The sequence below is a fragment of the Scyliorhinus torazame genome, chromosome 24, assembly GCF_047496885.1.
Source record: "Scyliorhinus torazame isolate Kashiwa2021f chromosome 24, sScyTor2.1, whole genome shotgun sequence".
Classification (NCBI taxonomy): Eukaryota; Metazoa; Chordata; class Chondrichthyes; order Carcharhiniformes; family Scyliorhinidae; genus Scyliorhinus; species Scyliorhinus torazame.
This window is the reverse complement of record NC_092730.1, coordinates 37,915,409-37,930,840: the sequence shown is the minus strand read 5'-3', so window position 1 is coordinate 37,930,840 and position 15,432 is coordinate 37,915,409. Positions and strand designations below refer to the sequence as shown.

General features: G+C 44.4%; 1 non-coding gene across 1 annotated transcript; it reads left to right on the top strand.

Moving 5' to 3' along the window:
- Positions 1-3,983: 3,983 nt before the first annotated feature.
- trnas-gcu (transfer RNA serine (anticodon GCU)) lies at positions 3,984-4,065 on the top strand. Its single transcript has one exon. It is a non-coding gene; the product is annotated as a tRNA-Ser (tRNA).
- Positions 4,066-15,432: the final 11,367 nt, after the last annotated feature.

The following is a 15,432-nucleotide window of genomic DNA, read 5'->3' as shown; positions in this document are numbered from 1 at the left end:
CACGTTCCTGTTTTCTTTGCAGCAAATACCTTTCAGAATCCTTCTTGCAGTCTCGTCCCAGGAATGAAGGAGACAGCATGACACAGTACAACATTGCATTGCTCACACAGAGGGACCCACAGATAAAATGCTTTAAAGTCTCTGCTCAATTGATCCTCAAGATAAACACTTCCAAATTCCACCAATTCCATTGGGAAATGCATGAATATAGATTGTTTAAATTTTACATACTTCTAACACCTCTCCGTCCACCCGATCACATTCTATCACCGACAGTTCATGTGAATCTCCCGCGCTCTGTTGCGGTTCTGTGTCGTGGCCAGTATATGTCAACACACTGTGGCAGAGAGAAGTTCACAGATTAGAGTGAGACACAACTGATAAAAATTGTTTTTATTATATTAAAGTTGGGACGGCGGGATTTCGAAGAAGATAATATGTGGTGATGATCTTTTCTTATATTTTGGTTGTGTTGAATCCGTCAACATGTTGTACGTGGGAGTGAGGTGCATTCTCTCTGCCCTTCTCTGGTCCTGTTTGTAAATGGGGGATTCCTGTCACTCTCGGGTAATGTGTGAGAGTGTAAGAGACATTCTGAACCTGTCAGTCTTCGTCACTATATGTGCCGGTGGATACGTTGTCAGTGGAACCGCACCGTGACACAAGTTCTTCGGCTACCCACAGTACCGTTGAGGTTACCGGGATGACGTCTCCCATAATTCTCTTCAGCCACCTCTCCAGGATGAACCTCCTCCTGTTTGTAGACTGGAGGGGTTCTTTGGCTACTTGCCTGGAATAAGATCATATATAAAAATTCCATTGAAGTAAATGAGTTGTATCATGTGGTTAAGGAGACGCACAATAATCCATTGTACTCTGCACACGTGGATTCAAATCCCATCCTCGTCTGCAATGTGTCTGTTGTGTCTCTGTTTGGTCCACTTCATGAGCATGAAGTACAAATGCTGTGATTTTTTGCTTTGGTTCACGAGCTTGGCGGGTGGTGAATTCGGCGAACACTGTCCATGTTGAAACCGCATTATAAAAAGGTGAGAAAGTTACTTATTTCAGTCCCTGCCCTAATTGCGTATAAATTCTGAGTTGGAAACTGTTTCCTCCTCTCATTTTGAAACTCACAAAGTCGCGCAAAAGATAAGTTCATAAAATGAAGAAACATAATTCAGCCATTAGACCCATCGAGTCTGCCCGCCATTCTATCATGGCTGATATCTTCCCCATCTGCGAACTACAATGTTACAGACAAAGAGGTCGATTGCGTTATCAGCAGGAACACCTTCTCCCTAGAACGCATGCCCTCGAAGCGGGAGTAGGCAATTTAGCCTCCTGAGCATAACACCTTCCATGTGATGTTGGCTGATCCCATCCTGGCGTCAACTCCACCGTCTTCCCGTTCTCCGTATCCCTTCAACTCCTTCCCAATAAGCATCTCTCTACCTCCTCCTTAAACTTACTCACGCTCCCTGCATCCAACGCAACTGGGGTACCGAATTCCACGGAATCATAAACCCTTTGGGATAAGTAGTTTTTACTCAATTTTTAAAAAAATTACAGTGCGGAAGGAGCCAATTCGGCCCATCGAGTCTGCACCGGCTCTTGGAAAGAGCACCCTACCCAAGGTCCACACTTCCACCCTATCCCCATAACCCAGTAACCCCACCCAACACTAAGGGCAATTCTGGACACGAAGGGCAATTTTGGACACTAAGGGCAATTTTATCATGGCCAGTCCACCTAACCTGCACATCTTTGGACTGTGGGAGGAAACCGGAGCACCCGGAGGAAATCCACGCACACACGGGGAGGATGTGCAAAACTCTGCACTGACAGTGACCCAAACCAGAATCGAACCTGGGACTCTGGAGCTGCGAAGCAATTGCGCTATCCACAATGCTACTGTGCTGCCCTAAAAGGCAGATGGGCTGCTAACAAATAGCAACTAGTTCTCGTTTGGTGTGAATGAGAATATGAATAGCCAAAGATGGTTTCAATCCATCTATCTTTGGGTTACGGGCCCAGCACGCTTCCCTTGCGCCATTCAACTCGTGACTAAATCTATTATTCTAAGAGCATGACCTCTCCTTTTAGAATGCCCCACAAGAGGAAGCAACAGCTCCACGTCAACTTTGTCCATACCTTTTGGCACCTGATACACCTCAATTAGATAATGACGCATACATTCTGAGTGAGAAGCTGTGGACCAGTCTTCCTCAGTTTGAAACTCACGATGTCGCACAATAACATCCGATTCAACTATTAGATCGATTACCGGGAATCGAACTGGGACAACTGATTGGAAGAAAACTTTGCTCACCACTCTCCCATCATCGCTGCATTTCCAATTTTGAACACCAGGTGGAATAGAAGGAGGCAGATACATTCAAACAGTTCATGGATGCAAAACGAATTAAGACATATTGACATGTGCACTTGTGGGACGAAGTGGCCGAGTGGTTAAGGCGCTGTGCTGCTAATCCATTGTGCTCTACACATGTGTGTTCGAATTCCATGCTCGTTGATTTTAAATCCACTTTTCTCGGAAGTAGGCCTCCTTTTTCCAAGATGGATATGCAATCACTGATGTGACAATCTATTCCAAATTGTCAGGCCAGATTGCATCGAGTTGGGTTAGAGGACGTTGGAACGGAGGCAGACGTGTTTGGGGCTTAACCGCTCTTTGACACCAATTCTTCTTCGGCTACCCACAGTACAGTCGAGGATACCGGGTTGACTTCTCCCATAATTACCTTCTGCCACCTCTCCTGGATGAACATCCTCCTGTTTGTGCACTGGAGGGTTGCTTCGGTCACTTGTCTGTGAGAAGGTCAGATATTAAAGTTCCATGAAGTAAGGAGTTGTACCACGTGGTTAAGGGGATGCACAAGAAACCTTTGTGCTCTGCGCACTTGAGTTCGAATCCAATCCTCGTCTGTAACGTATCTGTTGTGTCTCTGTTTGATCCACTTCATGAGGGTGACGGAAAAATGCTGTGATTTTTAGTGTTTGGGGCTTGGGGTTGTGAATAATCGAACACTTTCCATATTGAAACCACTTTAGAAAATGACGAGAAAGTTACTTAATTCACTCCCCCCCCCCCCATCATTGCGCACACATTCTGAGTTGGAAACTATTTCTTTCCCTCAGTTAGAAAGTCATGAAGCCGCGCAAACGATAGATTCATCAGATATATGAGCAGTATTACGCCATTCGACCCATCGAGTCTGCCCGCCATTCGATCATGACTGAAATGTTCATCATCTGCTACCTGAAATGTTACGGAACAAGAGATGGATTGAGATATCAGCCAGAACACCTCCCGAGAACACATAACATTGGAGCTGGGATATGCAATTTAGCCTCTTGGGCGTAAAACCTTCCATGTGATCTTGCCTGATCAAACATAATGGCCTCAACACCACCGTCCTGCCCGTTCTCCAGAACCCTTCAACTCATTACCAATAAAAGTCTCTCTAAGTCCTCCTTAACTTTCTCACTGTCCCTGCATCCACCACACTCTCAGGAAGTGAATTCCACAGAATTACAACCCTTTGGGAGAAGTAGTTTTTCTTTTTTAAATTTGCAGCCTCATATTCTAAGATGATGACCTCTCGTTTTAGACTGCCCCACAACAGGTAACATCAACTCCACGTCGACAATATCTACACCTTTTCGCATCTTGAACACCTCACTTAGATAATCCGTATAAATTCTGAATGAGAAACAGTTGACCAGTCTTCCTCAGTTTGAAACTCAGGATGTCGCGCAAAAACATCCGATCCAACTATTACTGCGATGGACGGGAATCGAAACGAAGTCAACGGTTTCTAAAGCAGCGATGCTCACCACTATACCACCATCACTGCGTTTCCCCTGTTAAACACCTGGTTGAATAGAAAGAGGCAAATAATTTCCATCAGTTCATGGATGCAAAACGAATTAAGACGTATTGACGCGAAAAATTGTGCGACGAGGTGGCCGAGTGGTTAAGGCGATGGATTGCTAATCTATTGTGCTCTGCGCACGTGGGTTCGAATCCCATCCTCGTCGACTTTTCGTCCATTGTTTCTCGGAAGTGGGATTCATTTTTACACGATGGATCTGCAATCACTGATGTGACAAACTATTCCAAGTTGTCAGGACACTTGCATCGAGTTGTGTTAGAGCAGGGACGAACGGAGGCACGAACGGCGGCAGACGTGTTTGGGGCTTAATCCCACATTGCCACCAATTCTTCTGCGGCTCCCCACTGTGCAGTCGAGGTTACCGGGTTCACTTCTCCCATTATTAACTTCTGCCACCTCTCGTGGATGAACGTCCTCCTGATTGTACATTGGTGGGGTGCTTCGGCTACTTGTCTGTGACAAGATCGGATATTAAAGTTCCATGAACTAAAGGGGTTGTACCACGTGGTTAAGGTGATGTACAATAATGCATTGTACTCTGCACTCGTGGATTCAAATCCCATTCTTGTCTGTAACGTGTCTGTTGTATCTCTGTTTCGTCCACTTCATGAGGATATAGAAAAAAGGCTGTGATTTTTAGCTTTTGTTTAAGGGCTTGGCGGGCGGTGAATAGTCGAACACTGTCCATGGTGAAACCAAATAATAAAAAGCTGAGAAAGTTACTTTTCACTCCCTGCCCTAATTGCGCATAAATTCTGAGTTGGAAAATGTTCCTTCCTCTCAGTTTGAAACTCACGAAGTCGCACAAAAGATAAGTTCATAAAATATAGGAGCAGAATTAAGCCATTAGACCCATAGAGTCTGCCCCGCCATTCTATCACGGATGATGTGTTCCTCATCTGTTACCTACAATGTTACAGATGAAGAGGGCGATTGATCTCAGCTAGAATACGTCCTCACTATAACACATGACCTAGGAGCGGGAGAAGGCAACTTAGCCTTCTGAGACTAACACATTCCATGAGATCTTGGCTGATCCCATACTGGCCTCAACTCCACCCGTTCTCCATAACCCTTCCACTCATTACCAACAACAATCTCTCTAACTCCTCCGTAAATGTATTCAGTGTCCCTGCATCCATCGCAATCTGGAGTAGCGAATTCCAAGGAATCACAAGTCTTTAGAGGCTAGATTCACTGTATAAAAGTAATCCCCTACCGTGCAGACTGTGTTTGCACTGAGTGCTGAATTTGGTGCATTTGAGTGCTATAGTGAGAGTTTGGTGACTGAGGGAGTGCTGAATTTGGTGCATTTGAGTGCTCTAGTGAGAGTTTGGTGACTGACGGAGTAAAGTGAGGAGGGAGTAAAGTGCTGCTTGCATTTTGTTTCCTCCATTTCCGCAAAGAGTGAGAAGAGAGCCAGGAGTTTACAGAGTGCAGCTGACTGGGAGCAGTGTCGGAGGGCGGAGATCCAGTTGGTCCACAGGGCAGCTATATTCTGTAAGGTAAGAGGGGATGGCGGCTAGGCCAGTTGCATGCTCCTCCTGTAGGATGTGGGTGGTGAGGGATACCACCGATGTCCGCGCTGACTATACCAGCGGGAAGTGCACCCAACTCCAGCTCCTCAAAGACCGTGTTAGGGAACTGGAGCTGAAGCTGGATGAACTTCGGATCATCCGGGAGGCAGAGGGGGCGATAGAGAAGAGTTACAGGGATGTAACCACACCCAAGGTACAGGACAAGAATAGCTGGGTTAGAGTCAGGGGCGGGTGGGGGGGGGGGGGGGAGGCAGACAGTGCAGGGATCCCTCGTGGCCGTTCCCCTTCAAAATAAGTATACCGTTTTGGACGCTGTTGGGGGGTGACCTACCGGGGGAAGGCCCTAGCGGCCAGGTCTCTGGCACTGAGTCTGGCTCTGGGGCTCAGAAGGGAAGGGGGGAGAATAGAAAAGCAATAGTTGTAGGAGATTCAATTGTTAGGGGAATAGATAGAAGATTCTGAGGTCGCGAGCGAGACTCCCGGAAGATATGTTGCCTCCCGGGTGCCAGGGCCAAGGATGTCTCGGATCGTGTCTTCAGGATCCTTAAGGGGGAGGGGGAGCAGCCAGAAGTCGTGGTGCACATTGGTACCAACGACGTAGGTAGGAAAAGGGGTGGGAGGTAATAAATGAGTTTAGGGAGATAGGCTGGAAGTTAAAAGCCAGGACAGACAGAGTTGTCATCTCTGGTCTGTTGCCGGTGCCACGTGATAGCGAGGCTAGGAATGGGGAGAGAGTGCAGCTGAACACGTGGCTGCAGGAATGCTGTAGGAGGGAGGGCTTCAGGTATTTGGATAATTGGAGTGCATTCTGGGGAAGGTGGGACCTGTACAAGCAGGACGGGTTGCATCTGAACCAGAGGGGTACCAATATCCTGGGAGGGAGGTTTTCTAGTACTCTTCCGGAACGTTTAAACTAATTTGGCAGGGGAATGTGAACTGGATTTGTAGTCCAGCAACTAAGGTAGCCGATATTCAGGACGGCAAAGCGTGTAATGAGGCAGTGGGGAAGGGAACACTGACAAAGGAGAGTACTTGCAGGCACGGAGATGGCTTGAAGTGTGTATACTTCAACGCAAGAAGCATCGGGAATAAGGTGGGTGAACATATGGCAAGGATCGGAACTTGGGACTACGATGTGGTGGCCATCACGGAGATTTGGATAGAACAGGGACAGAAATGGTTGTTGGAGGTCCCTGGTTATAGATGTTTAAATAAGATTAGGGAGGCTGGTAAAAGAGGTGGGGGGGGTGGCATTGTCAATTAGAGATAGTATAACAGCTGCAGAAAGGCAGTTCGAGGAGTATCAGCCTACTGAGGTAGTATGGGTTGAAGTCAGAAATAGGAAAGGAGCAGTCACCTTGTTAGGAGTTTTCTTTAGGCCCCCCAATAGTCGCAGAGATGTGGAGGAACAGATTGGGAAACAGATTTTGGAGAGGTGCAGAAGTCACAGGGTAGAAGTCATGGGTGACTTAAACTTCCCAAACATTGAGTGGAAACTCTTTAGATCAAAATAGTTTGGATGGGGTGGTGTTTGTGTAGTGTGTCCAGGAAGCTTTTCTAACACAGTATGTAGATCGTCCGATCAGAGGAGGGGCAATATTGGATTTAGTACTTGGTAATGAACCAGGGGAAGTGATAGATTTGTTAGTGGGGGAGAATTTTGGAGATAGTGACCACAATTCTGTGACTTTCACTTTAGTAATGGAGAGGGATAGGTGCGTGCAACAGGGCAAGGTTTACAATTGGGGGAAGGGTAAATACGATGTTGTCAGACAAGAATTGAAGTGCATAAGTTGGGAACATAGGCTGTCAGGGAAGGACACAAGTGCAATGTGGAACTTGTTCAAGGAACAGGTAGTACGTGTCCTTGATATGTATGTCCCTGTCAGGCAGGGAAGAGATGGTCGAGTGAGGGAACCATGGTTGACAAGAGAGGTTGAATGTCTTGTTAAGAGGAAAAAGGAGACCTATGGATGGCTGAGGAAACAAGGTACAGACAGGGCGTTGGAGGGATACAAGATAGCCAGGAGGGAACTGAAGAAAGGGATTAGGAGAGCTAAGAGAGGGCATGAACAATCTTTGGTGGGTAGGATCAAGGAAAACCCCAAGGCCTTTTACACATATGTGAGAAACATGAGAATGACTAGAGCGAGGGTAGGTCCGATCAAGGACAGGAGTGGGAGATTGTGCATTGAGTCTGAAGAGATAGGAGAGGTCTTGAACGAGTACTTTTCTTCTGTATTTACAAATGAGAGGGGCCATATTGTTGGAGAGGACAGTGTGAAAGAGATTGGTAAGCTCGAGGAAATACTTGTTAGGAAGGAAGATGTGTTGGGCATTTTGAAAAACTTGAGGATAGACAAGTCCCCCAGGCCTGACGGAATATATCCAAGGATTCTATGGGAAGCAAGAGATGAAACTGCAGAGCCGTTGGCAATGATCTTTTCGTCCTCGCTGTCAACAGGGGTGGTACCAGGGGATTGGAGAGTGGCGAATGTCGTGCCCCTCTTCAAAAAAGGGAATAGGGATAACCCTGGGCATTACAGGCCAGTTAGTCTTACTTTGGTGGTAGGCAAAGTCATGGAAAGGGTACTGAAGGATAGGATTTCTGAGCATCTGGAAAGACACTGCTTGATTAGGGCTAGTCAGCACGGATTTGTGAGGGGTAGGTCTTGCCTTAAAAGTCTTATTGAATTCTTTGAGGAGGTGACCAATCATGTGGATGAAGGTAAAGCAGTGGATGTAGTGTACATGGATTTGAGGAAGGCATTTGATAAGGTTCCCCATGGTAGGCGTATGCAGAAAGTAAGGAGGCATGGGATAGTGGGAAATTTCGCCAGTTGGATAACGAACTGGCTAACCAGTAGAAGTCAGAGAGTGGTGGTCGATGGCACATATTCAGCCTGGACCCCAGTTACCAGTGGCGTACCGCAGGGATCAGTTCTGGGTCCTCTGCTGCTGGCGATTTTCATTAATGACTTGGATGAGGGAGTTGAAGGGTGGGTCAGTAAACTTGCCGATGATACGAAGGTTCGTGGGGTTGTGGATAGTGAGGAGGGCTGTTGTCGGCTGCAAAGAGACATAGATAGGATGCAGAGCTGGGCTGAGAAGTGGCAGATGGAGTTTAACCCTGAAAAGTGTGAGGTTGCAAGGACAAATATGAATGCGGAATACAGGGTTAACGGTAGAGCACTTGGCAATGTGGAGGAGCAGAGAGATCTTGGGGTCTATGTTCATACATCTTTGAAAGTTGCCACTCAAGTGGATAGAGCTGTGAAGAAGGTCTATGGTGTGCTCGCGTTCATTAACAGAGGGGTTGAATTTAAAGCCGTGAGGTGATGATGCAGCTGTACAGAACTTTGGTAAGGCCACATTGGGAGTACTGTGTACAGTTCTGGTCGCCTCATTTTTGGAAGGATGTGGAAGCTTTGGAAAAGGTGCAAAGGAGATTTACCAGGATGTTGCCTGGAATGGAGAGTAGGTCTTACGAGGAAAGGTTGACGGTGCTAGGCCTTTTCTCATTAGAATGGAGAAGGATGAGGGGCAACTTGATAGAGGTTTATAAAATGATCAGGGGAATAGATAGAGTAGACCGTCAGAGATTGTTTTCCCGGGTGGAACAAACCATTACAACGGGACATAAATTTCAGGTGAATGGTGGAAGATATAGGGGGGGATGTCAGAGATAGGTTCTTTACCCAGAGAGTAGTGGGGGCATGGAATGCACCTCCTGTGGAAGTAGTTGAGTCGGAAACATTAGGGACCTTCAAGCAGCTATTGGATAGGTACATGGATTACGGTAAAATGATATAGTGTAGATTTATTTGTTCTTAAGGGCAGCACGGTAGCATTGTGGAGAGCGCAATTGCTTCACAGCTCCAGGTTCGATTCCGGCTTGGGTCACTGTCTGTGTGGAATCTACGCATCCTCCCAGCGTCTGCGTGTGTTTCCTCCGGGTGCTCCGGTTTCCTCCCACAGTCCAAAGATGTGCAGGTTAGGTGGATTGGCCATGATAAATAGCACTTAGTGTCCAAAATTGCCCTTAATGTTGGGTGGAGGTGTTGACTTTGGGTAGGGTTCTCTTTCCAAGAGCCGGTGCAGACTCAATGGGCCGAATGGCCTCCTTCTGCACTGTAAATTCCATGATTAATTTAGGGCAGAGGTTCGGCACAACATCGATGTGCTGTATTTTTCTATGTTTTGGGGAAAGTATACTTTTCCTCAAATCTTTTTTAAATTTGAGATCTCTTATTGTAAGATTATGACCTCGCAATTTAGAATGCCCCACAAGAGGAAGCATCAACTCCGCGTTTACTTTATCCATACCGTTTGACATCTTATACACCTCAATTACAGAATTGCGCATAAATTCTGACTGAGAAACTGTTGGCCAGTCTTCCTCAGTTTGAAACTCACAATGTCGCACAAACACATCCGTTACAACTATTACTGCGATGGGACAAGTAGTTTTTCCTCAAATGTTTTTTAAATTTGCTATCTCTTACTCTAAGCTTAAGAACTCTGGTTTGAGAATGCCGCAAAAGAGGAAGCATTATCTCCACATATACTTGATCCTGACCGTTTCGCAGTTTATACACCTCAAGTAGATATCAGCGTAAAACGTCACAGTTAGAAACTGTTTCTCTTCTTCACTTTGAAACCCACAATGTCACGCAAAAGCTTACGATTACATTTTTACTGCGATGGCCGGCATTCAATCTCGGTTGAACTGCTTATAAGGCAGCTATGCTCACCACTGTACCACCGCCGCTCACTGCCTGAGTCCTTTTGGTACCTGGCATTTGTTTGATAAACTGTTTGTAAAAAAAAGTCGTACTAAGCTTCTGTTATTTTACTCCAATTTAATATGCTTCTGAATGAAAGTGTCCTTGTCGCACGGCTCCCGCTCAGCCAGAAGAATTGCCGAGTCCGCAATAAATATATTTATGCAATTGAATTCCGATGTTCTGTGTGTCCTTACATAGGATTCTTACTCCGACCTGAGACCGAACCTAGTCCTGATCCTGTGTATTTCACCAGTATTCAGTAATCTACAGTCTCTCCAGTGGATTCTGACGTTATCGGTTCTTATTCCACAAGAGTCTGCTCTTGGGCGGCACCGCGGCACAGGGGCTGTCACTGCTGTCACACAGCGACAGGGACCCGGGTTCAATTCCGGGGTAACACGGTCTTCGAATCGGCACCGACCCTCGGAATGAGCACTGTACCTTGGTCCAAAACCCTAACCTCCCCCTGGAACCTCACCTGCGGCAATTTAGCCGGGCCAGTCAATCTCAGGAATTGAGTAAGCGGAGGGAACTGTGACAGGAAACCAGGGTACCCAGAGAACACCCACGCAGACATGGGGAGAACGTGCAAACTCCGCACACAGTCACCCAATGCTGGAATTGAACCCGGATCCCTGGCTTTGTGATGCAGCAGTGCTAACCACAGGGCTTTGGTCCCACCCAAAAGCCGACTCCGCTGGACAGCACGCTGGCGCAGTGGTTAGCACTGTGGTATCACGCGCCGAGGTCCCAGGTTCGATCGCGGCTCTATGTGACTGTCCCTGTGAAGTTTGCACATTCCCCCCGTGACTGCGTGTGTTTCGCCCCCACAACCCAAAATAAATGTGTAAGCTAGGTGGATTGTCGACGCTAAATTGCCCCTTAATTGGAAAAAATGAATTGGGTACTCGAAATTTATTTTAAAAAGGCGTCTCTGGCGGATTTCGAACCAATAACGTCAGAACGTCTCAGCAGAACACGAAATACAAGTCCTACACTGTATCACTTGCTCTATAGAGCCACCAATGATCTATTTTTATTATTGTTTATTATGTAAATAATTTAGTTGCTAATCCATCTGGCCCCAGGAGTAAACATAACACAGTTTGTAAATTGAACTTTGATTGTATCGTTTTTTTGACCCGATTAACCCACCCTTTTACTAATGTTTCTATTTACTATTGTTGACTAAAGATTCCGCGGAAAACAAGTTGAAACTGGATAGATGAAGTTAGATGATGAGAATATTTTGTGAATTTTATTTGAGGACTGTCCCCTCATTTTCTGTCCTGACCTGCGAAATCTAATTAAATAATTCACCACTGTGATGGCCAGGAGCTGAACCTGTGTCAATTGTTCGGACAGACGTAACTCTACTACCATCTCTTACCGGGCTTGGTCACCCCCTCTGTATTTATAGAACGAATACACAAGCAATGAACCGGGAGAATGGACTAAATCAGAGATTAGATTGTTTTGCAACAATGTGGCTGGAATGGGAGTCTTACATTTTCCGACAGACCGGGATGAGCAGGTTCGCTCAGTCAGAAAGCAGATGTCTGGGGCTTTAGTAGTGATTAATTGGTGTTTTACAATAATGCACTTCTAAAGAAGTGTGAAATACTTAAACATTTAAATTGATTGAATGTCTTTTTAACTTCAAAAACAGGATGTGTTGGCCATAGCTGTGTTCTTTAACGCCTGTGAAGCTATCAGTATTTCAAACAAGCTGCGGCTGTTAACCCTTTGTGGGACCTTTCCCTTTCTTTTAAAATCTCAGGCTTTTCCAGGCTCACTTTCATGGTTCGAATGACATATTTTTCCATTTTTGCATTACATCCCCTCTTGGCATTTGAAACATGGCCCCCTTCTTTTAATTCTTATCCCCCTACTCATTTTATACCATCGTACCCCATATCTGTGCTTTCAATATTCAATTTTCCTGGTTTCAAATCGTGTCCCAACCCCATCGTGTGCTTTTATCCATCGCTTATACCACAGTTGACAGACAGGTTATTCCTTAATTGTAATCACCGTGGACTATAGTGGCATCTGTTCAGAAAGGTAACACAATAGCTATTTTTCGTGTATTACACTATCTCCAAAGCATTTTATCTCCTTGGGATAGCAGCACCGTACAAGCTGCCACGTGTCCCTTAGGATCAGTAAGCCACTCAATACATCAGTAACCAAAAAGGTTGTTTATCTGTCACTGGCAGTCGAGTGTCCCATTCCTGTTGAATCGAAATTGCTTTATGTTCCTCATTGGTATCGTAAACGACTATATCATGTATTAACCACTTACTTCCGTGCCTCATCAATTTAAAAGGTGTCTTTGAACTCACTTCCAACCCTGATTTTCTCTCATGGGTAACTAACATGTCCCTGAACCAAGTACGTCCGGAAACATTTGATAGACATGCTATTGTAACTGACTGCCATGTCTCTTCAAGATCCCTGTCCTCCGTTATCATGTCTTGAAACACATGAAGCGTATATTTGCCCTTATAACAGTCGCCACATAACCAACCAAAAATGGTTGACAACCCTGTTTCTATTACAAGGAGCAATACATTTAATACATCCAACTGGTGGGGGTCCAACTCAATTGAGCCCACTTTCTTCACATCGAATCATCACTTTATCGTCTTCCATATAAACATTATTCCTCCCTGTTGTCAAGTACAAAGTTACAAAAGTAAGCCTTATCTTAACACTTTGCTTTGCAACTAATCACACAAACAGTTTGTGTGTTACAGCTTTACATATGTTTTAGCAATCACAATTTGAAAGACAAAATATAATATCAACACATCGTTTCCTGGTCTTAACAGAGTGCTTTATAAGCCAGCACTTGTGACCAATAATGAGAGTATATAAATCACACATGGTATTAACAACATCAATATTCCCCGTGATATGATATGTGCTGGTACTTTGGTAAATTACCCACGAGATTACCCTTACTACACTTTAAGTGAACCCTTGTTTAGCCCCTTTGTATTAATACAGTTCCATTTTACAGAAAACTCTCACCCTTTGTGGTTGTTGAGTAAACAAAATTTGTTCAAACTGTTGAGCAGCTTTAGCTCCGTCATCATCAGACAGACTGAGATTCCCTGCTGCTTTTCGCTATTGTATGACAAGTTGTGCTCCTGTCTCAAGTTCTAATTAACTCTGTCAGATTCTGTGCTGTTGCGTTTAGTTCTAAGCATGTCAATTGTATCTGTAGATGTCACTTGTTCTTTAGAATAATTCATGCTTTTGACAGCATCCAATGCTATCCTAGTTCCAATTGTTCTATTGCCCAGCTATCTGCCGCCTGTTGTAGTTTAGTGCTGTTAGTCTCCCTCTAACTAAAATTAACTACCAAAGTCCAGCATTTGTTCCTTGTCAGTTGGCATCTGTTATCTCAAGCCATGTCAAATTCTTTTTCATACATACATAACAATTCTTAATAAGATGCACGACATTTCTTTTTAATAACTATCATAATGCCTCAAGGGAACTTCGTTTAATACATTGGTTGTAAATTTCCCACCGCAAGATCAAGCTCAAACAAACAAAAATGTCTTCATACTATTGTCTCGTAAACTGTGTGGGTTCCTCGTCAGTCGCTGCTGTCTGTCGCGGCCCTTAAAAAATCCATCATGTAGTACACGTCCCGTGGAGAACTCAGATCATCCATCAGCTGGTGTCCAGGCCACATGTCCTGTCAGAGATGTGTGACCGAAGGTTTCACTGCTCAGTAATCATTTGATACTTCGGTTTATTCCTAACTCGAAAAGATTTCTTCCTGGCTTTGGCATTTACGTTCCTCAATTATGTAACCAATTGTATCATTTTTCTCTCTTTCCGTTGAGCAATTTTATTTCAACATTTGCAACATAGGTTTTGACATAATTTAAAATTTCCCAATTTCCACAGCACTGCTGCGGCAATTACCCCTCCCGCAATTGATCGAAACAAGTACCAATTGTTTTGAACAAAGGTTAACATAGTCCAAAACCATTTAAATGGACTTGCTATAATTTTAATTGCTGTTTTAAATGTTTCTTTAATTTTTAAGCCCACGTCTATGAAATCGTTTCCCAAATTATTCCTACTTGTGGTTTTGTTTTGCAACGCATTTCTTATCTTAACTTGCCCTTTCTCGGGGTCCCAGTTAGTATCATTAGTTTTCCCGAATACTGTCTAAAAATCTTTAACCGATCTGATAATTTTAGTACGTATTCCAGGCTGCTTGTAAGTGCTCCCAACATTCTACTGATCATTTTGTTACTGACACTGTTGCTTGATTCTAACATACTGCCGTTGAGCCCTATCTCCTGGATGTCTTGGAAATTAATGATTTCTTCTGTTATATTTAAACATTTGCTTATTCTTATTTTTATTCTGTGTTTTATCTGATTGAAGCTGGTATCTATTTTTCCATGTCCCATTACTTCACCTGATTTCCCTAATGCAATTAGAATACTAATATTCCGAAACTAATCACGGTAATCCCCATTAACATTGTTGCCCCCCCATTTTAAGCAATCTAGCTTACTCCTAATCCTAGCTTCTTCATTTTCTTCTTTGAACCTGATCCTTATTTTCCTCTTGATTGTAGTCATATTTCTCCTTCCTAACAAATGTGTCTGTATCATTCTATCCATCTGAAAAATCAAACGATCAGGCCAAGGTTGGAGAGGGCCCTATTTGTTCATTTGTATCTTCTATTCTTGTTCGGATACTCCAGAAGTGCCCTCTCCAGGACTTCCGGATGTCCTTTGCTACCATAAGTTTTTTTTGTTTTTTTTGCTGGCTGGGTTTTTGCTCATATATGTACATCATACAATTAAGGCCGGTTAAGCCTTCTCCTTCTATCATTGCATCCCTGAGTGAGATTCGAAGAATCTCAAACTCCTCCTCTTTTGCTCGGTCAGTGGTCCAATCTGGTTGAAGCTTACCCTGATACATTTCGGATATTGCTACTGCCTTCACTTCAATTTCTTTATTTCTGATTATGACAGGAGTTTTATGAAAGGTAAGTTCTGAACATGACATTTTAACTTCATCATCTGTCCTATCAATGCTGCTAACAGGTTCACTGTCATCCCACTCTACTTCATCACATAATACTAGTGAGTGCAGTAATTCCCTGACACTCATAACCAAACATTCCTTTCCTCTAAAGCCTGTCCA